General features: G+C 39.0%; 1 protein-coding gene across 13 annotated transcripts in view; it reads right to left on the bottom strand.

The window, feature by feature from the left end:
* The window catches only part of celf5a (cugbp, Elav-like family member 5a), a 200,544-nt gene that overhangs the window by 80,095 nt on the left and 93,082 nt on the right, over positions 1 to 27,367 (bottom strand). The window lies entirely within an intron of this gene.

Below are 27,367 nucleotides of genomic sequence, written 5' to 3' on the forward strand. Positions count from 1 at the left end.
CCTGTGTTTGCATTGACTACAATTGTATTTAAGCATTCAATCTGTGTCAGGGCCTATGGGGACATGGGCAGGTTTCTAATCGTACCTCCAGACAAAACCCTAAAGGCACCCCTAATTTCTTTTACCTGGTCTCTTGTCAGGTAAGTCAGTTCACTCAGAAACCACATTGCTAATGATCTGAGCTACTGCAGGTGCAACTCTCATTTACTTCTGTAGGTAAAGACTGACATTTCTAAAACCTATAGCCAAAATTACACTTCCATGATGAGGAATCTAATATGAGAGTCATAAAATTAGCTTCTTTAGCTTAAAGTCCCTCTCCATCTCTGAAAAATCTCTGGTCTCATCAGCAAGCTTTTTTTTGTGTGTGTGTGTTTGCTTCGCAGTGCTCACTTAGTTACAGTCTCTAGCGATGGTGGCAAGGAGGAAATGAAATGCAACTACAATTAAAGTGGAGGCAGTCACAAAAAAAGAGAGATCAATGAAGCCCTATTGATCCCTGCCCCTAAGGCTGTGGAGAGTGTCTGGCAAGGAGGGATTCTGTGGGTAGAAGGCTCACGGTAATCTACTAAAGCCTGATAAGAATGGCATTTGTTGGATTAGATGCCTCTGTCATCACAGTTTTTGTGCTCCGTATTTCGCTCAACAATTTTTCCCCCGTTATCCCTGTAAAGGTTGAAGTTTGACTGATTCTTATTCTACAAACTTGAGCAAAACAGAAAGAAAATATATATTGTTTGTTTGTTTTTCCTTCCTTTGCCCATCATTCAAGGATTCAAACGGATTTTGCTGGACAAACAAATTATATATATATTGTTTGTTTGTTTTTCCTTCCTTTGCCCATCATTCAAGGATTCAAACGGATTTTGCTGGAGGATCAAAGGATGTTCAAAGGGTTTTTCTATTCTCCCATTTATTCCTACCTGGGGATGTAAAGTAGAAAGGAATACTATAAGTGTGGACTATTGGAGCAGTAAAGCAACTTTATAAAGTGTAATATATATTATTTAGAATATTTTAGGGATTAATTGTTATTATTTTTAATAATCAAATTAATATAGAGTTTTAGAAATATGGTTGCATTAAAGAGTACTTTCTTTAATTGTTGAAAAACAGGACAGATTCTGTCCTAAAGGCCTATTTTATACTATAACATCCATTCCCAAGCATTGCAATCCGATGGGAGCTTTATATCGATCCAAAACAAACTGCTAATAGCAACACAGCAGGACCAGTTTGTATGAAAAGGGGCCAAGAGCTGTGCAGAGATTTGTGACAAGATTACCCAAATTTGCGAAGTGCCCTTTGCAGGCTCCCCAGCCATCTGTAACCTGAAATTAAGCCTTTTCGAATGCTGCAGCAACTTTCATCTCATGTCGACACCAACTCAAGAGCCAGGAAAACGTTTCAGAGATGACAGGATCAACATTTTCTCTTTCTCCTTAACATATTTTCTTTTACTGTCCAATTGTGTGTGTGTGTGTTTTGGGGGGGGCAAACTGAAAAAGGTCAGTTTTAAAGACAGGCCAGTCCCATAAAAGCATGACTTGCTCAAGGAGAAACACCATAATGGGATTTTAAAATGCCTTAATAACATGCTGATATATGAGGAAGAGGGCCAGGCCAGATTCATTAAGTGTTAAACGTATCCATTTTCACCTTGAGGAACCGAATAACCTTCCTCTGAGAAATTATTCCATAAATTTATCCATCGTAAATAATAACTAGCAGGGTCTTCGCGCGAAGGGGAAAAGGCAAAAGATGTAATTTTTCTGAAGGTCGGAGTTCAGTAGCTTTGTCTTACACTTCGGTTAAAGGAAAAGTTAAAAAAATAAATAAATTTGTCTATTTGAAATACATTATGACAACTCAGACGTTTTCAAGCGTAAAGACAAAAACAATCCAGCAGGCATAATTGTGAGACATAACCATTCCAAACAAATCATCTGACAAACAAAGTGGCCCACATTAGACAAAACACAGACACTTTTATAAACATCGCAGTATATGCATGCAACGCTGTGGATGCAATGCCTGGTAATAAAGGAGATTCTGTTATTTGAGGGAATGCATTCAGAACAACCTCATACCTGTAAAAGCCATCAGTGAGATGTATTCCTATAACACATTGGACTTTCGTGTAAGGTTTATGGATTCACCTCTCTAACTAGTCACTGTCCTGGTCATAAAATGCTGGTGTAATGGTACATTTGTTTTCCAAAGAGCAATGTGTTTCTCCCTTGTACATTTAGTATCGACGGAACTAAGTTTATTGCAGTTTTCTCACCTCTAATGGGATGGTGTACACTTCAGGTACACACATTTACACACACACACACACACACACACTCACTCACACACACACACACACACACACACACACACACACATTTGATCATCACTGACTTCAATAGTATAGACTTCTATGGTGTGTGTGAATATATACTAAAACAACTAAAACTAAACCTGAATTAAAAATAAGTTAAAGCTAAATGGAAATATTTACAAAAACTGAAAGCTAATATAAATAACAAAAGAGCATAAAACTTAAACATTAACATGAAAACTGAAAATACTGTATAAAAATAAATAATACTATGCAGGTAAATAAATAATATTAAAAAAAAATACTGATATTAACATAACTACTTGAGACAACATTTATTTCTGTCCGAGTATAAATAATAAGTAAATAAAAAACTCATTAAATCAAAAACATTTTTAAACTACATTTTGAATGTGGTTGCATCACTGCTGCAAACAAATTAAAAAGTGGTGAGGACATAATTGACAAAGGCCATCCTAACCATAAATGACTTCTATGTTGTAAACACAGTCATTTCACACACATTTACATGCGCCAGAAACAAAACGACGGGCAGCTGACAAACTTGTGCTGTCATCAGGGAAAGCATTCATTTAGCTTCAGTCCTGAGAGAGTTCACTGCGCCTCTCTGCTGCTTTTGTGCCTTTATTGCCCAAGCGTTCTTTACTCATAAGATAAAAAGAATGAGTTTGCCTTATACTGCGTTCCTTGCAAAAAACAACAACAACATGTTCTAATTGTGATAGATTCAAGAAGGTTTTTACACTCTGAATAGTGAATGCACTGAGGTCCAGGACAAAAATTGAGGGATGGAGGGGGCTGTAGAGGATGGAAGGCCAAGAAGAACTGCCTGCAACTGCCAGATAAGATTGCTTCTCAGTTGAGTGGCATTTCCAGAGCCATGACTCCACCCTATCGCTCCCCCACATATGCTGATAGACTCATGCTGGAGGAAACGCACACTTATACGTTTCCCGCCTGCAGCAAAAGCACCGGCGTCCCTGTGTTTGCCAATCTGTTGTTTAAACTCAGCGGAACAATTCAAATCCCCACGTCCCAACAGGACTGTGTCAGTTGCACCTCGTTTGGGATGATGCACACCATCCTCCGGTCCCCAGCAATCCCGACCGGCGCTTATGGGAAGGCATTCTTCGGGATTTCTGATGTAGCTATGGGAGCAACTGTCTCTTTGTCCTTGTCATCTGTTTCTTCAAGCACACAATACTCGATAATCATGTTGTTTGCTGTGCTGCAGTCTTTCAAAAGGGGGAGCTATCAAACAGGGTAAACAAAATACAGTGGGGGATATGAAACAGCCATTCTCCTGAGAGACAGTCTGTTCTCCTGTAGTGATGTTTGATTAGGCACCGCTGTGCTGGGGTAGATAGAAATTCAGAACAAGCTGCTCCGAGAAAATCGGGACTGTGCCTTGTTGCCTCCGTCTATGATGAATGTGAAATAATTCCCATATTTGTTTTACGCCTTTCTGTCATAAATTGCATGCAGGACAAACAGTCAACATGGATCAAATTCATGGTTTGCTTTGGTTTTTACAAACTGTGAATGAGAAAAATACACTGTTTTCCATAGCAGCCAAACTGGAATGTTTATTGTACACTATTTTTTTTCCAGGTCAGTGGCGTCGTAGAGTCACGGCTTGCAGAATCCTGTTAAAAACAGGCTTTGAGCTTTGCTTACCTGCTGGGTTGTATGTTCAAAAGATGTTTCGCACCACATCCTTTTTTCCGTTCACATGCATTATTAAAATGGTTCACAACTTGTAACAGTTCAGTGCTGTGCTTTAAAGGGGTCATATGATGGGATTTAAAATTTTTCTCTCTCTTTGGTGTGTTACAAGCTCTTCGTGAATAAAGAAGATCTGTGAAGTTGCAAAGACTAAAGTCTCAAATGCAAAGAGTTATTCTTTATAAAAGTTAACACTCGTCCACGCCCTCCTGAAACGGCTCGTTCTAACACGCCCCCAACATCTAAACGTCAGTATGGGGTAAGATTTGCACAACGTCACCCAGATGTTCACGCAAAGAAAGAAGGCGTACCTTTTATTCTTGTTGTAGTATTGTTGTTGCCACCGCCATGTCGTATAGACGCTGTGTTTCACTGTGAAAGCGAAACTACTTTGTTTGGCCTTCCAAAAGAGGACGATATCCGCTTTGTCATGCCTTGGGCTGATCCTTGCTGGTCGCTGAGGAAATACATCAGCTTTGCACTGTGGATTGCCGAATCGGCTTTCACCGTGGACGAAGCAGAGTCCAGCCAGGGGTCGTCACATGTGGTTGCTACAAGCCCAAGGTACGCTCCTTTGTAGAATCCGCCTGCTGCACCGTTCTCAAGCCGCCCGCCTCTGCTCACTCAAGCTGGCCGCGGTTCACTCTAGGCCTCTGGCCTCTGCTCATTCAAGGCCGCGGTGTGTGACGTTGTTCCATTGAGAATGTGAAACTACTTTGTTTTTGCCTTCCAAAAGAAAACACCACTAGAAATCATGTTTATATCACGTTTATAATGGGTTTTATGTTTTTGTCTCGTCGCTTCGGCCGGACAAGGCATCACAATATGTTAAGAGGTGTAATATTTCCGTCTCCTGCTTGAGGCATTTGGCCAATCACAACGCGCTGGATAGTTGGCCAATCACAGCACACCTCGTTTTTCAGAGAGATGAGCCTTGTGAAAATCGACACGTTTCAGAAGGCTGGGCATAGAGGAGAAATAATAATGTACAGTATGTGGAAAATAATGTTTTTTTTTTTTACCTTAAACCACATAAACACATTTCATTACACCAAATACAAAAAATAATGTTCTTTTTTAGCAGCATCATATAACCCCTTTAAAAAAAATTATAAATCGGAGAGTATATTAAGCACATAAATAGTATATTTTAAGTTTTAATGTTATAAAGCATGGTATAAAGCATATAACTGAAATATATTAACATTCAAAAGTTTTTGGTCAGTAAGATTTCTTCTTCTTTCAAAAACATAGAAAACTTTACCAAAATTTACAAATAGTTAACTAAAAAATGCTGTAAAAATACATATTTTTGTTGAATAAAAAATTTAACTTTGCAAAAACTGAAACTAAAAGCTGTAAATGCTCCCTAAAAAACTCAAAAATAGACAATGCAAATGTTTGTTTGTTTGTTTGTTTTTAAACAACTATTATAAACAACAAACAAATAAATAAAACCTAGTGATCATTTTAAACCTTTAGCAACCCTGCTGTCAAACAAGCTTGACTGATTAAGATTCAGGGATCCTTTGTCTGTGTGTGTGTGTGTGTGTGTGTGAGGGAGAGTGTGCCGGCGGTTTGGCTGGAGTTTAACAGTGAGATAACAGCCTATTCCCTGATCATTATTTAGCATTAGCAGGCCATCAAAACCCCTTCTCCTCTGTTATTCCTAATAGGGAAATAAACACCTTTTGACTGGAGCATCCCAGCTGCGATAATTAATATTTCCAATTATTGATTTGAAAGTACGCTGTCTGGTGACAGCCTTGGGCCTCAGTTCAACTAATAAATCTACCGTACAGGATGGTGAGAGCGGAAGAGAGAGGGATGGCAAGAGGGAGAATTATTCTTCCATCTTCAGCAGTTAGTCTGCTTCCAACACAAAGCTACAAAGTAAAAGTTTTAATATAGCATACAAATAATATGGGCTACATTTATGAAGCATTTAGAAGCTTGACAGGCCGAGTACTCATTCAATTTAACCTTCTATGGAAAAGAGCGGTTAAGATATCCCTAAAAAAAAATTCGTTTAGTCCTCCGCAAAAGTAAAAAGGAGTTTCAAACAACACAAGGGTAAATAAATGACAAAATATGCATTTTTGTGTAAACCACTCCTTTAAAATGTAAGTCATTTGTTTGCCAGAGTCTCTCAGAGGAAGAAAATGAGACAGAAAATGGATGAGGGAGAACGAGGTGAAGAAGTATCTGCCAGCATGTGTACGTGAAAGGTATTTTGCTCCCAGCACCTCTGTGAAAGCCCTGATAAGAGTATCGACTGCACCGACCTGTCAATCGCAAGCGTCTGAAGTCGAAAACTCCAATAGCTTCTCTCCAGTTTGAACAATACTGGAGGTCAGATGTAGCTCCAGTACTTTGACTACTGACACCACACTTTCTGAGCAATCTGGAACATCTGCGGTGCTCTGAAAATGTCTAACGGTGCGGTCCAGCTAACGTTGAGTTATCTTACACCACATCAAGCGTGAGCTTTCAGCCTGACGTCCCTCAAAAGGTCAGCGGTCTAGATTAAATCTTTTCCACCTTAACGTTCCTCTGCCTTCTAAGTTTGCACCACAAGACGTAGCTGCTGACCTTTCACAGTGCTACAACCAGGATCCCACCGAAGACCATCAGAAAAACAGTGTCTGTATGAGTGTGAACAATGGTTCCTGGAGTGAACCCAGTTTTAACACAGGTTTACCTGGAAGTGGATAAAAATAAGAAACATAAAAACACAAAAAAAAAACAAAAAAACGCTCAAACAAAGACACAGAAAGAGAGAAAGTTACAAACACAGTGTCAAAGCGAGATAAAGAGAGAAAGGTAGTGCACAAGAGAGATTCCCTGACTTCACAGCTGCCGTGGTCTTTTATCAGGGGAAGGGCATCTTTCCCAGACATCTCTGGTAAAGGCGTTTGCAGCACAAAGAAAGCCATCACTTTCTGGAAAGAGACATGAGGTTTGTTGGAGGAAAAAAAACTCTGTCAACAAATTCCTAAGAAGTACAATGGTGTTTGTTTTGATATCTTTTTATTCTCAATTTCGTTTCCAACCCTGTCTCGTTGAACCTATTTGAAGAGCAATTGGTGCCGTTTCATGTCAAAATGTCGGCAATCATGTTTAGCGACTCTTATGTATTCAAAGTTACAAAAAGACCTCAAAAAAAGCAAAACAAATCAAAAAAAACAATTCCAATCCAAGAAAAAACTCATCCACTGATGATTAGGCCACACCTTCTCATGAACAACGAATGTATCTAAATACTATTGTACTCATCTACACACATCTAAGGAATCCATGAGAGTGCATGATTGTTGTTTTTGTTTTGTCATGAATTTCCTTGTGATCTCAATCTAACAAAGGTAGTGTTGTCCAAATCTCATTCTAATTTTTCAACATCTCACCAAACCAAGTTGTTCAAGTGATCTCAACACAAACCGTAAGCAGATTTTCTTGATTGAGCTTTCAATTTCAGAGTAACAAGATTGCTTTATCAAGATTTGCATTTGTTTCATGACATCTCAGCAAAACAAAAGTTTTTTCAATTTCATAATAACTTGATTGCAATTTTCATTTAATTTTTCTAAAACAATTAGTAAAACAAAAGTAATATTACAAAAACAATTACTTAATTTTCTTGTAATCTTTCAATAACAATTAGTTGTTTTCTCCAGTTTTTGTCTTAATTTTATCATGAGATACCATGCTTAACATGTTATAAAATAAAAAATGTAAAAATATAATAAAACACCAAATACAGTAACTCAAAACACATCAAAATAATAAATTAAAAACACCACCAAAAAACACCACCCAATATAGATATCTAGAGGAAAATGTTTTCTTGAGATCTCTTGACCTAAATTACACACAAAACTATTTAAACACTAACGACCTAAATTACTCATGAAACTTTTTACGCTTTAATACTTTTGCTTTATTTATCAGAACTACATTTCTGCTTAGAAACACGCCAAGTCCAAATATATACACAACTATGTGAACACACTGGTAACCTTAGCATTTCGACTGCCGGATCTCTTTAGGATGTGCTAATACAGCATTCACGGTGCTTCACGGTATTGAGCTCTGTGCTTGCTTTGCCCTGCCATGGCAGAACAAGGGGGAAGCTCCCCTTGCTGTCACTGCCGCTACAGGATTGTGACAGATTACAGGGCTCTCCTCTGACCAATGGGTGGTCAACACCGCTTCCCGGTCAGTGACCCATAATTCCCGGCATACCTATGCCTAGTTGACGTTTCTTTAATGGGTTACAGACCTCCGGCGAGCCAACGCCTTCTCAGCGCTATGATAGCCTATTAGCAATTCACCACAGCTTGCAGTTTTTTGTCTTTTTTTAAGCCACCATACACCCTTCCATGCCACATCTAACCCATTTCAACCTTGTGGTCCTAAGGGGATCACAACGGCAGAACTGAAAGGAAAGAGGCAAAGGAGAGAGAGAGGCAGTGATGCAAGTCGACCAAGTGTCAGGTGTGGACAGAAAAAAAGCCGGGGGGAACAACTAGGAGATGGGACTATAGACAGATGGAAAGGGAAAGAGAGAAAGACCTGAAGCCAGAAGTGGCATTTGCTCAAAGCCATTCACCTATCTGCCATGAGAGATAATGCAATAATGGTAATGTGCCTGACTGCAGCGGTTCCCAAACAGTGGGTTGCAACTCTTCTAACAGGAAAACTTCTAACAGGGTTTGGACAGCATGAAAAAAAATAAAAATAAAAAACGGTGCTAAATGCAAATTGCAGCTAACCAGATAATCTTGCAAAATAAATGGAGGACTTTTCTTGTTGACCTAAAAAGCTGTGTCCAATTAAACCAGTCTTATTTTTCAACCCATTGTCCATTTCTTACAATGATTCAGCTCACTTATCTCACACATGATCTAAATCGCAGTTGCCTTGACGATTGATAGTGAAACAACAGATCTTTGTGTGTTCAGTGTTTTACAGACGAGGCAGTGTGGCATTGTGAGTGTGTTTGTACAGACTAGAACTCAATGAGGATCCAGCATGCTTAGTCCATCTGTCTGCAGTGGCAGTCCAAGTCAACTCCAATAACAACTCCACTCAGGCATAGATAAAGAGTATATGATTTAAATAAGGCCCTCATTATCTGCTGCTATTATCAAACACATACAAACACACACACTTTTTCAAGTTTTATTGAAAAACTTCAGAGGACGTTAACTGCATTTGCTTTCAGCCTTGTCAGTTTTTCTGTTACAAAAACTGTTTTATTACATTTTTCTGTAAAAAAAACCGTTTTTTTACATTTCACTGCTTTATTAAATAATGAACATACATCTAAACTTAACTAACATAAATGCATAACATTTTGTTAGCCTACATTTGTTAGATAAAACATAAAAGTACAATTAAAATGGAAAAATTACAAAAATGGACCAAATCTTAGTAAAATTACATATGAAAAAACCTCATAAACAGTATTTCACTCAAAACGAAAAATTCTGTTATCATGTTTTGTTGATAATGACAACTTTCTGTAATCCCATATGATTTTCTATATCAGTGACACACAAAAAAAAAAAAAATTATATTGATCTGTAATACCAAAAAATAATCCATATAACATACACAAAAAAGGAAAAATGTCTTATGGGATTACAGAACAACATGAGAGTGAGCTGTTTTAGTCAAAAATGAGTTAGATGAAGAATAAAATCAAAATGTGACTTTGCTACAAACTACATACATTTTCTCCTTGGTTCATCACTTACAACAAAACAAGACACAAGCTAAATTCCTCCTTATGCCATAAATAGATTTAAATCTTTCATGAAACATCTTCATGAAAGCTGCTTTGTTATAGTTTCTCATTCCAGTGAACCATTCCCTGCATCCTCCTATACATCGTGTATACTGTACAAACAAGCCAAATAAAACACACGCGGCAGTTTAGACCTTGAACTAGCATGACCTCGGTGCTGACAGGCAGATGAACTCCAGCATTTTCATATCCTGCCCCGAAGGACTCCAACTACGTGAAAACACGGTGCAGTTATGCAGAAAACATGATGTAAGTGTCTGTCCATCTCAGAGTACATCTATTTTGAATTTAATAGAGGGAACGTGAGTTTACAAGCATTTGACAAGGTGCTCATAGCGTTTTAATTTCTAGATTGCGATGAAAAGGCAATCATTAAACCTTTTTAAAGAATATTTTCACTTATTTTATGGGAAAGTATGCATAATTTAAAGGAGCTTTAGGAGCTAAGTGTACTACATTACTCTTATTTGTACCTGAAATCATAATCATTAGACAAAATATTTAATAAACGCACCTAATAAACACCTGGGATAGAGAACGTGTTGAACTCCACTGTTGAAATTCAGATTCCTATAGTCATATGTTACATACACACATGGGGATACAGTATTCAAGGAAGCCCTTAATGTATATTGGGACATCTTCTCTTACACTTGGGATCTCACTAAGACACATCCCAAGGGTTGTGGGTTGATTTACCTCTCTCGACTTCCTTCCTTTCTTTAAGCCATATCCCACAGAGAGACAAGTCCCTTCCATAAACATTTCCATAATCATTTCCGCCACCTGTGTCCATCCCACCACGTTGACAGATGCTCGCTTCCCATCATCCTATGCGCACAACCATCCAGGGACATTTATTTTACCCCAGCATTAATTCAACGAGGAGCATTGCATTTAAAGGTGTCAACGTTGATGTCCGTGACTCTGGAAGAAAGACGGCAAGACAGAAAGAAAGAGTGATGCAGCGACTCTCTCGAATGCCCTGCACTCTGCATGAACTCTAGCCTCCTGCCACGAGGTTTGCTTTCTTTAATAATTTATTCATTTTTTTTAAGTTTACACGCTCTTCATATTCCAGCTACTGAAAAATCATAAATCATTCACAATTTACAAATTAAAAACTCAACCCTCTTTGCTAGCCTTCTAGCCAATGCTTGAGCAATCTTGCGCGCACACATTGCGCTTGATATTTTAACCCACCGCCTGCAAAGGAGTGCTTACACATGCTGGTAGTTCACATAAACCAACTCGAACGTGACAGATGATGTATCCATCCTGGTGCTAAGAAGTTAAATGCAAAAAAAGTGTCTTTTTCTGAAACTCCGCCTTGGCTGCACTCCACTGGAAACATGACAGCAGAGAATTATGGGAAAGGGTGGGGGGATTTCAAGCGAAAGGGAGAGCGAGTGAAAAAAGAGGCCAAAGAAAAGTGATTTAGCCTCCTAGTTCATCTTCATCTGTGTCCTGTCCCAAAGACCTGGTTCATGAAATAAGTCCTGCTGAAAATCAATGCAGGGCCTGAGACTTATAAAGGTGACCCATTCAGAACAGGTGGCTTTTGTGGAATGCTAAACTCTAGGCTTGTACCGTTAAAACCAAGCTAAGAAGAATTAATGGGGGGCATTGATAATAAACAGCAAAACATATTAAACACTAAACAGTGACTTATCACAGATGCCTATTAAGAAACCACCAAAAATGACAAAAAAAAAACCAATTAAATAAAAAAAAAATAAAAACTGATCCTCAAATAAAGTTAATTTCTGTTCCTCCCTCTCTCTCTACAACCCGTTTTTTCAAGTGTGGTTAGGGTTATGTACAAGCATTCACAGATACTACCACACTTGTATCTTTTTTATACAAACTTCTATTAACAAAATTCCATTATACACAAAAATCATGCACAAAAAAAAGAACATAAAAACAACACTTACTTTTAACTCTCAACTTTTAACTTTCTGCCTAAGTAGGTAGAAAAAGATGCAATGATGCCAGATTTATGAGATAGTCCTGTGATGTGATTGCTATGTGATTGGCCAAAATTCTAAATTCAGAATGGAATCTGAAAAGATGGTTGTAACATCAAAAAATGCAAAAAAAACATAAAATTCCAAACTATAAAAAAAAAATTAAATAAAATTTTAAACAAAAAAAACTTATTAAAAATATCAAAAAATACAACATAATGATATTTGTATAACTTTTAATAGTAAACTTGTCACCTCAGGCCAATAAAAAAACCATGATATACGAATCAACCACACATGAAACCTTTTCTTGTCACCTCAGGCTTCTCATTTCTCAAGTATTTTTAAAACAAATCAAAAAAAAAACCAATAAAAACTAAACAACGACACATACGAACCAACGACACAAGTGGCAGCCCGACATGAGGTCCAACATATTCCTACCATGATCACTTGCTCCACCACTGAACACTTTATATCGCAACTGTGTGTGTGTGAATTGAGGGAAAGATGGTGACACATAAAAATTTCTGCTCTTTGACACGCGTGCCGAATCGGATGCCTCATTTATAATGTATATCGTGGATTTGTGAGTGATTTTCCATGCATACTAAAGTGGCACCAGGAAGAGTCTCTCCTGCAGAGAGAGAGAGGAAAAACAAAACAAAAACGTGAGGCATGGAAAAGTAAGACCAAAATATAGAACAAGAATGAGTAATTACCTACAGGGGCCAATTTCAGTATTCAGTGCCATTTGTACTTTCACACTAGTACGTCATGTGTTCAAGTGAGCGCCCCTTATAGTGTGAATCACAGGGATTAGGCATCTCACCACCTATAAACAGTTAAGATTATTCAAATTGGGATCAGACATAGCGGCTTTAACATCGGCATGTTTTCAAGTTAGGCCAGGATGAGTTTTCGGCGGATTTGCAGCATTTTACTGACACCGGCAGGTAATCTAATGACGACTTAGCAGGATTACGCTGCTGTGCGTATGGCAACACCTTCACCTGTTCTCTATCCTTTAGCTGTTTAAAATTGTGGTTCTCAACTTGTGGGTCGTGACCATAAAAATATCTGCAGGTCTGTTCTGATAGGGTTGTGGACAGCAGTGAAAAACAATGCTAAATACAACAACAATGCTAAACTAGTCATTTAGCAAAATAAACACGTTTTTTCAACTTTCAAAAGGCAGGATAAAATACTTCTTGTATCTATAGTATTGGTGTCGACAACTAAAGTTGTGTATCAAATCAAACGGGTTTTGGCGCTAATTCATTTCTCATGTAGGAAAAGGAAGCCAAATTAGCAAGATGCTAACAGAGATAGATCAAACACCCTGAGGGAAACTGAACAAGGTACAAGAAAATAAATACTGATAGTAAAATTCCGGGCAATACAAATATTGAAATTTAATACTATTTAGTTTTTTTTATTTATAGTAAAATTCTAGCTAATACCAGTAATCATTGAATAAACATCCAATATCAAAAGTCTATTCCATTTAAAATAAATTCAATTAAATATTATTTTAAAATGTTGCAAGTAAACATAAGCAACACAGCATTGCAATGTGAAAAATGTATATTGAAATTCTTTTTTAAAGATTACATTTAACAGTGTTACTAAATTATTCATATTTTTAAAGATTTTACGTGAGTGATAGATGAAGGCAAAGGCAAATAGTGATACATTTCAAGGAAAAAAAAATATCTATCTGCCGATAACCGATATGGTTGAGACATATTGTATTACATTAAATACGGGTTCCAACAATGCAAAACTCTTTCTGCACCAGAAATCCAATCCCAAATTAAAAAAATAAAAAAAAATGAAAAACAACAAAACAAAAAAAAAAAAAGAGAAAGAATGAAATAAATAAACATGACAAGCGGGCACTTAACCGCAGACTCCCAGGCTGAAACCTGATGAGGCCCGCACCCCGGCGAAACTTCAACAAATGCTAAGTGACACGCTTAAGTGGGTTCAGGTTGTGCAACCAGAATAATTCACTAAAAATACAAATGAGGTCACACAACGGCTGCAGGGAAGAGGGAACCAATAACTATTCGCCCATTCAAATGAGCCTCGGGGTGGAGGGTCCCCTCGGGTTCCCAGGTGCCGCACAGCGGTATTGACCGGCCTGCAGTCATCGAGCAGACACGTAAAAGGCCTGTATAGACATCATGGATTCCCCTCATTGAGAATCAATATCAAATAACCCCACTGTTCACTGGCAATTATGGTCAGTATCCAACATCTCAGGCCTCTTTATTTTCCACCTCCATCATTAAATTTGACCTTCGGGCCAATTTATGGCATCATTTTCCAGGTAGAGATGGAGACACAGGGAGCAGGCTTTTGGGGGATTCAGCTGGGGCCACAAGGGAGGTTGCAGGGGCATCTTCTATGACAGATCAATTATGGTTGTACCGCTGGGCATTGGGCCAGCTCCTCTTCCAAGGCCACTAATAGAATCCCAAAGTCACCAATGACATTAATGACTATATAGGTTAGCCTCAAGTTCTAGAGGTCTCAAGTCACAATCCTGGTCCTGTCATGCGGTGACCGCTTGACCTATTCCTACTGGAGACGGGTAACCATCATTTGACAGGCTGCATCGCGATAGCACGGACATATACGTCCAGTTAACCTCCACGCTCACTCATAATTGTCCTCGCCATTGATTTCATGGTGCTACTGATTGCTTCTTGCTCTGAAGAGACCCGAGATTATAGATACGCTAGGTGCGCGGAATATCAAATAAATGGTATTTGGGAGGTCTTGCTGCAGAGATTTCTCTTCATCATGGTTTGACAAGGTAAGGGAACAACTTCAATATTTCTGTATCCCAGCTTCTCAGCTCACAAACTAATACAGAAAATATTACTCCAAAAAATAACAACCGGGATAACAAAAAATATAATCCAACACCAACAACAAAGACCGATCGCCTTAAAGGGAGAGTTGCATTAATGATCTACTATTTGGCGTACCTAGTCTGCTATTAGTAATGTAAAGTGTGCACCAACACCAAATTAAAGAAAGATGACTGTTAATGCTTCAAATATGAAAGAGAGCTACAAATTCTCATTTAGAAAGAAGCCGTCTAACGAGATATTAGCTGGATGAAGAATCGTGAGAGCTAAATTACAAAAGTCTTTCGCTATTCCAATTCTAAATCCCCGATGGACTATAATCTCTGAGGTATTTCCTACACTGTCTCAGTTTCACACCCAACACAAAACACCTCTCTCTCTAATTCAATATGGTGGGTTGCTGTCTGGGTGCCTAGCACAGGTAATGACAGCCCTTTTAAATTCTCCATTACCAATTAGACTTATTCTTTCTGGTGGAGAAAGGGTTGGAGGGGAGAAAGAGGAAAAAAGGAAGAGAAAATGTGGTGACGATGAGCACTTGTTTGACAGGGCTGATGTGGAGAGGGAAATGTGGTAATTTGGAGTAATTCGGCAGTGTGTCGATGCTAGCCAGGCCTGCCTGTCCGTCCGCCAGAATAAATGGGGTCAGCCGTGTGTGATCGGCAACTTTCATTTATATGTAAATGACCCCGTCACCATAAACCCAGCATGCAGCCGCACAAACACACACATACACATACACTCAAATAGCACATTAGCTTCCACCCAGCCTGCCTTAGCTCTCTGCGCTATGCTTGTAAAGCATAAATGTGCACATACCTCATATATATAGTCAGTATGTCACGCGATACTTACGCATGTCTGTCATATTCGTCAATGCTAAGCTACAGGTTAAAAAAAAAAAGCTTGCAGTTTCAATGCCAGCATATGCTAACTAGCCTTTAGCTTAGCATTCTTACATTGCATATTTGACATAAAACTGAAATGTTACTCAAAGTTTACTTGAGTTTTTCTGAAAGTTTAGTTAAGTTTACAATACATTTTGCTGAAAGTACTACATAATCAGGTGCTCCACATTTGTTGTCCCCGGACATTCTGAAGTTAAATTATTAAAAAAGCTAGATGAACTACTTTTATCAGATATGCTACACATGACACACAGTCGAAGCCAAGCAATAGTTTTTAATGTCAACGTTTCAGATAGACAATTAATGATACATGATTCTGTAAGAGCTACAACTTCCCATACATTTTGCATGCTGACATATTATTTTTATTTACTATGACTTATTTATGAGCCTGGGCCCTTTAAGATGTATCGATTCCAATTTCAAATCTTTAGACGATTTTAGTATCAATTAATTCATGTCCAACCTATCACTGGAATATGTAAAAATTGCATAATTCAGCTCTCTGGGTCATGAATTTTTGGGATTTAAAAGTAGTAAATTATTTATAGTGCTGAGATAAATCTGTCTGCTATATATCTGGGCAAACATGGCAGCAAAACAGATTTTCCTCACCAATAAAAGGTCCCTGTTGTGAATATGAATGACATCTTTTAATAAGGGCAGTTTTTCTTACATTCATGGCTGTGTTGTTTCTCCTTTAAATTTAAAATTAAGCATTTCATGTTTATCTGGAGCATTAAATAATGTGGAAGGATATAGAAACACATTCCTTTCAAAGTTCTCCAAGGCATTCTTGTCTTAATTTTTCAGACTCTTGCTGCGTAGCTCGGCATCTAAATTCCTGCTGCAGCTGATAAGGTGGAAAGCTGCATCCACACTGCATGCTGGGAATGCATGGCCAAAGAGATGCTTTCCTGCTGAGCTCAGGCCCTAAATAACAGAAGCTGACTCAATGTCTGTCACATCGTATCGCAGCCCACTTCCCAGCATAACATTAACTTAACGCTATAGTTCTTCTCTAACTTTGCTACTTTTGCTTCTCTACCCAGAATCCTCACAATACACAATTCTTGTCAACAAGGTGATATGTGTGCCATTCATTTTAGGACATTAAAGGTTAATATTGTATTTTTCCTAATCACTGGAAGCAGAGGATTCATGAGAGCACCTCATTCATGAAGCTAACTCACCCTCTGCCTCATAAATTCTTCAATAAATTATTTGAACTTGGAATAAGGTGGTCGAAAAAAACAAGATATTTCAAGTTTTGACATCTGCATATGACTCAAAGGCTAATCAGAGTAAATCAAATTAGAGGAATAGCTTCAGAAGACAGTGTATAAGTCATACTGAACACATTTACAAAATTTTAAGTGCACTCAACAGCAGGTGAATCAGTCTCACACAAAATACTAAACAAAATCAGATTCTACCTAACAATTGTCATCAAGTTGATTCAATCTCAGACATTTTACTGAACTGATTGAGATTCTTTCTAGTACTTGTCATCTCTTCTTTTTGTCATCCTGTCTTTAAAGTCATTTTCAATTCACACAGGATGATGTGGGTGTACCCAAATCATTTGCACGATTAACAAACCTGCTGTGTCAAATAACTACGCATAAGAAACATGCAAAGAGATTTTTTTTATCATTTGAAAGTCATGCTGATGTTTGAATGTCTGTTATTATGTGAGTCATCCTCTGTCAAAACTAAACGCTTAATCCCAGACAGTAGGTACTTGAAAGAATTTTCAATCCGTTGGAGACAAGATTTACCTCAGAGGACACCTTGGCTTTCAGTATTATGAGGCTGCCGCCTCTCAGAAATTCACAAGATGTTGTATTTTGTATAACCTTGTGGTATTTACTAATGTCTAAAATCAGTGTATAACTATAAATGGTCTACTGCCATTGCTGTAATATGCTCTCACGTTTATACAGTATTACCATGTATTTTGGATGCATTTTTTTTCAACATTTACTATGGTAATATCACGGTATTTATTGAAGTTCTTTACTGTGTACTGTGTAAATACTGTATCTTGGTATATGATTAGGGTAAGAATTTAGTGCCATATGCCAAAAAAGTACATTTCACCACAGCACATTTGTAGGGAAGAATATATTAAAGAAGGAGAATTTGACAAAGACAAGCAAAAATTAAATGCACTAAAATTAATTTGCAAAACACCCTAAACTGACTTTTTGTTAAAGTCTAATGTCACCAAGCTATCTCATTTTAAAAAGGGTTAGTTCACCCAAACATGAAGATTCACCATCATGTTATTCCAAACCCATCAGACTTTCATTCACCTTCAAAACACAAATTAAGATATTTTTGATTAAATTTGAGAGCTTTCTGACCCTCCACTGACAGCAACGCAACTACCATGTTCAACGACCTGAAAGCTAGTGAGGACATCATTATGTGACTACAGTGGTTCAACCCTAATTTTATGAAGCTACGAGAATACTTTTTGTGTGCAAAGAAAACAAAAATAACTTCATTCATCAATTTCTTTTCTTCCGTGTCAGTCTCCCACTTCCATGTCAGCAGAACCACACACATGCATTGTGGTAATTTCTTCTCTTAAAAGAGAAGAAAACATAAAATAAACTCATAGCTTCATAACATCATGGTTTAACCACTCATCATCGTATAACCACAAAAATAGGGTTGGACCACTGTAGTCACATGGAGTATTTTAACAATGTCCTTTCTGGGTCTTGAACGTGTCAGTTGTGTTGCTGTCTATGCAGGGTCAAAAAGCTCTTGGATTTCATCAAAAATATTGTAATTTGTGTTCTGAAGATAAACAAAGGTCTTACAGGTTTGGAACTACATGAGTTTGAGTAAATGGGGTGAACTATCCCTTAACTGCTGCCCTCTAACCATCAGTTATATCTAAGGCCCCAATATTTTTGATATGTAAATGGGGTTCCACAACAAAAAAAACACAAAAAACAAGAACAGTGTACTAGACAGCCCCACCAACACTGAAATCTCATTGTTCTAAATTCCTGATGTATTAATTTTCAGTGTGGAAAGACGGGTAAATTACTATGTACCACATTTTGCCTGATTAGGACGCAGTGTAACTCTCAAAGTGGCTTAAATCCCTTGAAGTTGGGTTGTGCTGACTGTGTCTTCATTTGGATCTCCATTTCCCTGTCTCCCAAGCCCCTCCTCTCCTGCACTTTTCCCACCTCCAGCCTCTCTCTCTCTCTCTTGTTCCGTCAGGGTTGGTGAATGAAGACTTCAGGGCCAAGCAAACAAATTCTAATAAATTGCTGTACCGTGACTGGAAAGCTCAAGTTCTAATCCTCCTGGTTTCTCCCACCTCTCTGCATATCGGCCGCTGCATTAATTCTCATCAATGGGCCTTTGGTGGTGGTACGGGGGAGTCTGGTCGCGTCCGTCCTGCCTGTTGCACCTTCACTTAAGCCCCCACGTTCACAACTAATACTTTTAATAAAAACGTCAGCCACCGTATCGGAGGCCAAACATTGAAGAAAAACATCCTGTAATCTGTCAGGACAAGGGAAGGCGAGAAGGTTCAGAGAGAAAGAAAGAGAGAGAGTGAGAGATAGCGAGATACAGAGGTGAAAACAAGTGGGAAACCAAAAGGAAGCTGACACAGATTGGTTGGTTTGAAGGGGGGTTGGGGGGGGGTGCAGTTGTCACCATGGCAACACCTGACCTTTAAAGGTGAAGCAAAGTTGGGCAAAGTTGTCTCTCTTTCTCACTTAAAGGGGAGTGACATTTAATAGTCCCCACAGGTCAAAGGAGGATAACAAACACCAAATAAAGGCTGCCAGTTGATTAAATAAGGGACCAGTATATCATCAAAATCTCCTAGGCTTTGGGCAGCGAGCCTATCTTTAGGAAGCAGGGTCATATCTTCAAGGACTAGGCTATAGGGAAGGTCCCACAATGCATGTTAGCAGCATCCAATGATCCTTTCAGACTTACGAGTCATCTGACATTCCACTCGGGATTCAAGCTGATGCACTTTCCGTTTTATGGTTTGACTTCTCATGCATAAAACTTACTACAGATGTAAAAGGTTGGAGACAGGTGGGGCAATCACCCCAACCCCAATTAACTACTCCTTCAGTACCAGCAAACCTGGCACGATAAAGATCAGTTCTTCCAATACCATCCATCTTTACCACTCCTTTCTATATATGCCTCTGTCTCCGTCTATCTCTGTGTCTCTGGACTCACCGTCTTGTGTCCGTTAATTAAGCAGCACTGCGGGTCATTGCCATGCATTCAACTCTAGCATGCAATTGGGCACTGGAATAGATCCGATTCCCTTGAGTTTTAAATGATTCAAACATTTGCCCTTCAATGTTCCCGTGGCGAAGCGTGTGAGCGTGTATGTGTGTGAGGGGATTAGACCCTCACCTCCATCTGCCTCAGCCCACTCACTCCTCTACAGAAATTCTAGCTCCTCTCTCATGGAAATTTCCACCGCTGTTTCAATCACTTCTTTTCCTGACTCATTTGCTCCAAATGTGTTTCACTTAGCCGATCAGACAAATGACTCAGCACTTTTAACATTCTCCATCACGATTTCGAAACGGCACCATGAAGACGAAAGGAGTGAGAGAGAAAGTCTACCAGACGATCTACACTTTACATCACAAACCAAAATAAGTTTACGCTATTTGGCTGTCAAAATGACCAACATTAATGGTGTAGCTGTTGTGACACACATCACATAAGAAAGAGGTAAAAAGCAGTGGAGAGAGCGAGGGCCAGGAAAACTGGAGCAGCTGTAACCTTGTGCCCCTATTAGCTCCCAGTCGTAAATGCCCTCTAACTGAAGAGGAGCCGAGCAGGCCAGCGGTACATACAGTAAATACATTAATTACACACTCAATGTGGCTCCGAGCGCCACTGTGGCAGCCGTCGAGTTGAGTGGGGGTGGTACACAGAACACTCTCTGGGGAGCATTGTCCACAATCCCCTTAGCTAATTACAGATGCTGCAAGGGTCCATTTCCCATCACCTTTGTGCTTTCATGCCTTTTATTTCGAGCATAATCTCTTAGTAGATATTTCTTACATCCCATAATGAGCCGGTTATTACCTTAGACAACGAAGAGGGCAGCGGTAAGGAGGGAGGGGAAAAGGGGTCTAGGTTGTTAACAACTCAAACTGTTATTACGACCCTGCCAAAATCAAATAACTTGTCAAGTTGGCTGTCGGTCTGTAGCGCAACCTTCCCCGGAGGTAGACTGGGCGGTATAAAAACACATAAATAAAATCAAACAAAAACATAAAAAAACACACAAACAAAAAATCCAACAGAATAACCAGAGCAAAAATAACAAAATACAGAAAGAGCACAAAACACATACATACAGTAAACTGCCTGCTCCATTGGCCGAGGAGATGCCTGCCTCCAATGATCGATCTGGAGAAGCAAGATCAAACAGCAGCATTCATCCAGACGATGAGCGGAAGAGGGGATTCAGTCTGTCAGTCAAGCCAGAGTTGACCCTCTGTGCCGGGGCCAGACTTGAGGCCCATGCCTGGGTAACTTCCATGCATTGGAGTGCATCTGGTTCGCTTGGATCCTGGGGAATAGGGCAGCTTATCTAAGCTCCATTAAGCACCTATCTTAATGTGGTAGGGTTACAAATTACTGAAGAGAAATGTGCGAAATGAACTAATATCAGATCTGGATTCACCCTCAATACAAACCCATTCCCAAAGATGCTTAAGAAAATGCGAGTAAGAGGGAGTCAGAGGCAAGGGGGTTGAAGTGGCACACAAGCATCACAAAATAATCCCTAAAAACAACCTGCTATCAAGGGGTTACAAGCAAGGGCACACACAACACATAAAAACCTGGAACTGCAGAGTTGGGAGTTAATGAGTAGGGTTTTCAATTGCTCCTTAACACATGTGCGCACACGCACACACTCTCAAAAAAAAGTAGGGTTTTTAATCAATTGCCCCTTAACATGGGTGCCTCTCACCCTCACACCAATACCTGTGTCATACCCATGTCATTAGCAACTGCTTTTATGTTATTTTGGCGTGTTGCTGTCGATCGATGCAATGTTATTTTGGCGTGTTGCTGTCGATCGATGCTTCTGACATTTGTTAGCACAGAAGATTCACAATGCAGTTGGACCTTAACAGTCCTATTGGACACTTCATGTACATCTGCACAAGAACAAAAAGGTCAGAACAAATATGGGACCTGGTTATTTATCTACAAATGCATAAAAGAACAAAGAGCTTGGAGGGGCGATGAAACCCTCGATGAGCACAGGCAGTAATGGAGAGTAATGCTGGCACATCTTTTCGACACTCTGGGGTCGGGTCGTTTGCTCTCTGCTGGCAAACTGGTAGCGGCAATGCAGGGGGCCAAGCACGAGATGGAATACATGAGCCGTGGAAGCTGTCAAGCTCAGCAGAAAATACTAACAACAAAATAATCATGATAACGAATAAAATTACAACACTAAAAAGGTTACCATTTGTTCCTGAAAATATGATGATGATGACACCTTAGGTTCAGACTTTTCTACTTGATTGTGTTACTACTGTGGAACGATTAAGTGTAAGACTTAATGAAAGGATTCTGAAACATAACGTGTTTAATGCTACATATTTCTAGCACAGTTAATGCGACAAGCAGACTTCTGTACTCTTCTTCTGAGTGGTGACCAGAGTAGTGTAACTACTGCATGAATTAATCACATTTAGCATAGCCATGAAACTTAGACTAGGCCAGCTGAGTCCTCAGCAATAAAACCAATGAGAGAAAAAGGAAGGTTTTACTTCCTGCACTGATTTCTTGAATTCCTTTATTTAGCTGCACAACAGCTTCCCTGCACATTTTCACAACCTTCTGCTTAAAAAAAAAAAAAAAAAACATAATTTAAAGCAATATTCCGAGTTCAGTACAAGTTATGGTGAATCAGTAGCATGTGCGACATATTGTTCCTTACCACATGCACACACACAAAACTGACTCGTGTAAAAGAGAGAGAGAGAGAGAGAGAGGGAAAAAAGTGGTAGTTACAGTGAGCCACTTACAATTGACAAGAATGGGGCCAATAATTTGGAGTGTCTAAAAGCAGAAATCTGAAGCATATTATTTTAGAAAAGCACTTTAATTCTTCTGTTAAAAGCAGTGTATTATTATTTATTTAGCTGAACAACTGTTTAAAATCATGCAGTCATTTTAGAGTTAATGGCAGTGTGTCGTCATGGCAACAAAGCTGTAAAATTGGACATAACTTTACATAAAAAGGTTAACATGCATATGGTTTTTGTATTGTGGCTATACTATTAAAACATCAAGAAACGTGGTAGAAATAGATTTTTTTATTTTATTTATTTATGGCAACAAATGCTGGCAAATTGTTAAAATAGTTAGCTGGTCTAAGTAAGTTTAAACTGGTCAGGCTGGTCTATAGTTGGTTTAGCCAGTCTCCAAGAGTTCAAAACTCTAAAATACTAACAAAACATACTAGTCAGACTAGGTCAGGAAACAAAACTAGGTTTATTTTCCATCCAGGCCACATCAGAAACTACTGGATTCCAAGGTAGAACAGTTTGTCAGAATATTTCTGCAGCAAGCTAGCTATAACTACAAATCAATTAACCATATATCATTTTGGATAAGACAGAATGTGCTGCAGCATGCTTGCTAGAATTAGCACTTCATTATCCAAAGACCAAGGGCAGGGAAAGTTAATCTCAGCACAGTGGAAATGCTCCATCACACAAAAAAAAAAAGAAAATCCAAGCCCTTAAGTCAGGCGCAACACTGCTAAGTCTGCCTGTGCCACTCGTGGGGGGGGGTTTCTCCACAGCTAATTTCCTAATTCCCCCTAGGCTTTCCTCAGAGTGTAAATCAAATGAGATTCAAGACCCTGCTCTCACCCCTTTTTCCTCTCCTCTTTCTCTTCCTCATCCCTTCATACAGTCTTTTGTTTTAGTGCCGTTTTCAAGGAGGGGTCCTGGTTATTCCGAGAAAGAGACGGCACTATGAAAAAAATACAAATAAAGCCTCATCCCATGACAGGGAGTGTAAATCAGCACCCGCTGAGCAATCTAATAGCACTGTATGGACCTTATATACCGCAGGGCTCTGCCAGTCATGCATGGCTATTGTGCACATGTGCAGATGTGATCATCTGAAAAGATATTCTAAAAGTAACACCCACTTTGTTTACCTCATGTAAAGTCGATGAAGAACAATGAGCAAAGAACCCATAAGATCAAACTCATTGTCCCGAGAAGTCGTAAAAAAAAAAGTCCAGTCGGGTTTCTAAATGGTCTTGGTCATTATCTCTGACAAAAAAAAGCCAGTTTATCCATTCCAACAGGCTTTTCAGGAAGTTTCCTGCTTTGGTTGGTGTTGACGATGTGGCACAATATCAGCGGGCTGGCAGGGGAGGGGCAAGGATTGGGCTCTCAGTATGTGGCCCTCAATCCATCAGAATGCCATCCAACCGGCTCGTCACATCAGGGTGTGTTGGAGATATGCCATCAGCACGCTGCGAGGCTCCGAGCCTAGGAAAGAGATCGAGAGATTTCTCTGCACAGCCCGGGAGCCTCAGATAGCAGAATGGCGGACAGGCATGAAAGCCTCTGAATAGGAGTTATTTGCTTCGTCAAATTCGTTCCGACTGTGTGTGTCAATGTTTCTTCTGCTGCTGCTCTGGGTGTGTGTCCCTTTTGACGTGCCCTTTTATTGTTACGTGACTTCGGCTATACAAGCAGATACGCCATATTTGATTGCACTATGAATCTCAGTTATTACTAGTTAAGCATATTAAGAATTTGTAGGCACATTGGATTCGTAACAACGGAAGGTGGGGTGGTTGCTTTCAGATGACATGGCAAGCATGGCTTTCTCTAAAATTTGATAGGATATGAAATTACATTTATAAATTATATATCTACATGTACAAATTGTAAATGTATGATGTTATGAGCCGGTTGGATGACAGCCCAAATGTTCTCTCCCAAGTTGCCAGGTTGCAGATACTGTGCCACATTATCACCACCAAGCGATGCAGGGAACGTCATGAAAAGCCAGTTTATTTTTTAAGCAATTAAGATGATATATAGATTTTAATATTCATTTTGAGACTTGCTAAAGATGACATTTAAGTGTTTTAAATGATTGTTTTGAAAAATTAATTTTAAGTGAGCATAAGGCAATCCAAATGTAAAAATTGGGGAAATGAGCATGTACACTTAAATACTGTCTAATGCGATAAAATATATTAAACAAATTTCATCATAACAATATTGTTTGAGATATATTAACGCAATCTACTTTACATAAATATGTGCATATGATTTAATGAATGCATGGGCCGTAACACAGTATGCAGGCATATTTCATGAAACATTTAGTTCAGCGTTCATAATCTTATCTCTAAGCTGCCACTTAAGTCACTGCAGGAGAGAATGTGCAGATAGTAGCGCGTAAGGGTGAAAGTGCTTCTTATGAAGCAGAGCTTTACTGAGATACCCATGATTCATAGACCCGTATACATGACTCATAGTCCTACTACTGACTCACCCTGGAGCGAAGTGTGTGTGTGCATGTGTGCGTATCTGCAGGAGATCCTCGGCCTTCAGTTCATCAGCTGAAATGACAGCGAGGGTCAGTGCTGATGCTGAAACATACGAGCAGGCCTCTGGCTCTGAGCACTTCCCCTCTGGCAGGAGGTCATCACTGTCACTCCCTCTCTGACTCAATAAGCCCCCCCCCAACACACACACACACACAAAACACAACATATATCCCAAGTAGTGTTGGATGGTATATTATATATTCAAGATATATTCATGGTGAAAGGCTGATGTAAGCAATGCTGTGAATATTGCAATGATTTTATCATGCATTTAGTCACCAAACATCTAATCAGATTAGTTTTACAATGTGCATGTGACAAGTGAACATAAAGTCAGAGATGACACTGTTGGAACAGTTATATTGTGCAAGTAGAAATTTACTAGAAATTTTGCCTTGGCAACTAACTAGAAATAAATAACTAAAGTGAAGTTTATATATATATATATATATAGTGATTCTCCGATGAAAGGTTAGATTTTTGTGATTTTTTTTAAATAAAAGATCAAAAGGATTAACAATGCAGGTTTATTTTCACAGCCTTCTTTGATCATATTTACGAAGGGTACCAACAATTCTGACCGTGTGTGTGTTTTTTCCATGTGTGTATATTCTGTATATATGTGCATGTATGTATGTATGTATGTATGTATATGTATAAAAAAAATGCCATTTAAGTGCAAATACATAAATATATTTAGTTTTAGTGCTTCAAATTAGTTAAACTCATATTCATATTTCAAGAAAATCTATTTGACAACATATCAGTGGTTGTTTGGTCAAACTGATTAAAAACTAAAATACAAAATCACAATTTAAAGGCATTTTAGTACAAATATATAACATATCAATATATATTTTGAGTATATAAAGTCTTTCAGTTATATCCCACATACAGGCTTGTACCCTAACATGCATACATTAACGCACAAACCTTAACACACTTCCATAAACGCCTGCGGGCAGCTTGCCCTAAAATTAGTCACCCACAGACACATCTCCAACGAATCCATATGATCTATAAATCACTCAAGAACCTTGTGACCTTGCTCTGGTTCACCAATGTCTCATACCCACAGATTTTCTTGTCCTAAACACCACAGACTCCTCATCCCTGTGCCTCATCTATATGGGTGCACGCACTGGACGATTAATGCACAATTATCAGGGTGATATTTTATCCGAACGGCACCGGCTGCCACAGACCCAGAGTCATTTGGCACCATTGGCACCCTGGCCACCACCCAGTGGGAGATTTATATCAATTTACCAAGTTTGCAATGAATGATTTTGGGGGGAGAGAGTTGGGGGGAGGTGTAAGAAGAAAAGAAAGAAAGAAAGAAAGCAAGAAAAAGAAAGAAAGAAAAAACTTCGCTCGCGTAAACTCACACAAGCAAGCAACCACCATCCGCGGCTTTGTGTGTAATTAAATTCAATAAATAAGCAAAGTCGAAGAAATAAATCAAGTGGAAACTGATGAACAACAGGAGATTAAATGCCATTGAGGCGTGCAAACAAATATTTCAATAGCGTTTTTAATAGAGGACACGCACACACATGCGCGCACACACTCCACCCTCTCGCCACAGCTGTTGAGCACTGCTGCAATGCACATTCACCCAAAATAATAATCACCATCATCATCATCCACAGCACCAGAGGCACAACACACACACAGTCAGCCTTCCATAGTAAGTGCGTCATCTCCTCCAAAGGAAGAACACAAGTCTTTATTAATGACTATCGAAGTTGCAATTAACACTGAATAATACATGAACTACAGCTGTGCAAAGCTGAATAAAGCCGGTAATTAGGAGCTAAAGAGGAGGGGGGAAATGGTTCCAGTGAATATTAATGAGCTCATTAAAAGCAACAGGAATTAGTAAACTAAAGTAAGGACCGCCCACTTGCACTGTCCACCAGTCGCAGATCTTTCTACATATAACCTGGGGCTGGATTGACGGGGGAATTAAAAAAAAAATCCCATATTTTTTTTTTTTTTTTTCAAATAAAATTTGTTTATATATGTTATCTGATTGTATGGTGAAGATACGCTGATTATCTCAATGAAAAACTAGGGCTGCCCTCGGCTAAGGATT

This window comes from Cyprinus carpio, chromosome B22 (genome assembly GCF_018340385.1).
Source record: "Cyprinus carpio isolate SPL01 chromosome B22, ASM1834038v1, whole genome shotgun sequence".
Classification (NCBI taxonomy): Eukaryota; Metazoa; Chordata; class Actinopteri; order Cypriniformes; family Cyprinidae; genus Cyprinus; species Cyprinus carpio.